The following is a 2,690-nucleotide window of genomic DNA, read 5'->3' on the forward strand; positions in this document are numbered from 1 at the left end:
CTGATACACTTGTGGTTCATAGCACCTGAATTTTGGTTTCCATTATGCAATCTTAATTCGTTTGATCGGTTTTCGCTATATATGTTCTAGTTTTAGCTGTTATGCATCATGAAATGGCATCGCCAATGTGTTTTGATATTTATATGATATGTTGTTGTTGTTGTTTTTACAAGGTTGGAATTTTAATTGATACGTTCTTCTTCTTTTTTTTCCTTGAAATGCAGCTGGACAGGTTCATTCCCAATCGCTCTGCGATGGATTTTGACTATGCACATTACATGCTCAGTGGTGGCAAGGTTAAAAAGGAACACGTTGGAGTAAATTCTTCATCTTACTTGAAGCTGTTAGCACAAGAACTCAACATGAACAGAACGAGAATCCTTGCTTTTAAGAATAAACCTCCACCTTCGGCTGAGAGAGTTTCCGAATCTCCATCACATATTCAACAGTCAAAAGCCGTTAAAAAGCGGAGATACATTCCCCAAGTGAGTTTACTGTCGTTTCTGTTTTTTGCGCTAACTCTACTTATTGTATTCGTGTAAATAAATGTGTTATCTTGGCTAACTTAGACAACTTTTTGCTTGTTAACAGTCTGTGGAGAGGACCCTGGATGCTCCTGACTTCCTAGATGATTTTTGTCTCAATTTGTTAGACTGGGGAGCAGTAATGTTATTGCCATTGGGTTAGGGAATTCTGTATATCTGTGGGATGCTTTTGATGGGTCGACTACTGAGCTTCTCACGGTTGGTGATGATTTTGGGCCGGTGACTAGCGTCAGCTGGTCACCTGATGGAAGACACCTTGCAGTTGCCTTGAATAATTCGCATGTTCAGTTGTGGGACACCTTGCAGGGGTCTAGCCAATTGGTAAGTGGTTTCTTTCGCCGTCTTCCTTCTTCTAGTCTAATTATTATCACAAGTCTAACATCTTTCTTTCTACACAGCTGAGGACATTACGAGGACATAGATTAAGGGTTGCCTCACTTGATTGGAATGGTGGCCACATACTGACAACTAGAGACATGGATAGTATGATCATCAACAGTGACGTGCGTGTAAGATCCCACATAGTTGGAACATACAAGGGACACACCAAGGAGATATGTGGATTGAAGTAGTCCGAGTCGGGACAACAGTTGGCTAGTGGAGGGAACGATAATTTGGTCCATATATGGAGCCTATCGATGGGGTCTCCTAACAACTCACACCAATGGATCCACCATATGACACATCATACAGCTGCTGTAAAAGCTCTTTCCTGGTGTCCTTTCTAGAGTAACATAGTTGCCTCAGGTGGTGGCGTTGGAGATCAGTGCATCAAGTTTTGGAACACCAATACCGGGGCATGCTTGAACTCTGTCAACACAGGTACACAAGTCTGTTCCTTGCTTTGGAACAGACATGAGCGCGAGCTTTTAAGTTTCACGGCTTTACCGACAACCAGCTCACTGTTTGGAAGTATCCTTCTATGACGAAAATTTCAGAACTTTTCGGTCATACATCAAGAGTTCTTCATATGGCTCAGGTATTATTCGCTAACCAATAACACCACATTGTGTTCGTTTATGCTCATATTTCCCAGTGCCTTACTGGTTTTTCTCCTCGACATGTTTCAGAGTCCAGATGGCTATACCGTGGCGACTGCAGCAGCGGACGAGACACTAAGATTATGGAATGTTTTTGGGAATCCTAAAGAGAATAAACCTGTGCTAAAGAGAAAGCTAGAGCCATTTTTTGACTTGGCACACATTAGATAAGTGCTGGAGTGGAGTTGTTTAAGATAAAGTAGCAACTGTATTTTTTTACATATATAGAAAGACAGTTTAGGGGAATTTTTTGTAGTCTTCTGAAAGTTAATAAATAGAATTGTGTATATACTACAAGCAATTGCTCTTGTATCTTTGGGGGTTGTGATTGAATCACATGCATTCAAGGATGTGGTCTAACGATCAAGTAAACTAAAATGAATCACGAAAAATCAATGTTTTAATAGATTTAAAAGAAGTCTTTGTAATTTTGCTTTATTTATTTAGGTCTCGATTAACAAAGTTATTTGAGACATGTTAAAATCGAATTTAATGATCTTTTTTTCTTTACATGATGTGAAAGTCGAAATTGAGAGTCGTCAAGTAGGTCTTACTGATAGACTTGCAAACAAGTTTCTATAAACAGCTTATAAGTAGGTTTCTTCAAGCATTTTACAAATAACTTTTCAAATTACTTCGATTTTTTTATAAATAAAAACCTAACTCAGGTCATTTACAAGGAGAGAAGTTTTAACAGCTGAATTTGTTAGACCGGGGGAGCAGTAATGTTATTGCCATTGGGTTAGGGGAATTCTGTATATCTATGGGATGCTTCTGATGGGTCGACTACTGAGCTTCCCACGGTTGGTGATGATTTTGGGCCGGTGACTAGCGTCGGCTGGTCATCAAATGGAAGACACCTTGCAATTGCCTTGAATAATTCGCACGTTCAGTTGTGGGACACCTTGCAGGGGTCTAGCCAATTGGTAAGTGGTTTCTTTCGCCGTCTTCCTTTTTTTAGTCTAAATTATTTTCGGAAGTCTAACATCTTTCTTTCTACACAGCTGAGAACGTTACGAGGACACAGATTAAGGGTTGCCTCACTTGATTGGAATGGCGGCCACATACTGACAACTGGAGGCATGGATAGTATGATCATCAACAA

The 2,690-nt window shown here is 40.0% G+C and overlaps 1 pseudogene; it reads left to right on the forward strand.

The window, feature by feature from the left end:
• Nucleotides 1-224: 224 nt before the first annotated feature.
• Nucleotides 225-1,756, forward strand: LOC124890682 (annotated as a pseudogene).
• Nucleotides 1,757-2,690: the final 934 nt, after the last annotated feature.

The sequence above is a fragment of the Capsicum annuum genome, unplaced genomic scaffold (genome assembly GCF_002878395.1).
Source record: "Capsicum annuum cultivar UCD-10X-F1 unplaced genomic scaffold, UCD10Xv1.1 ctg22125, whole genome shotgun sequence".
Lineage (NCBI taxonomy): Eukaryota > Viridiplantae > Streptophyta > Magnoliopsida > Solanales > Solanaceae > Capsicum > Capsicum annuum.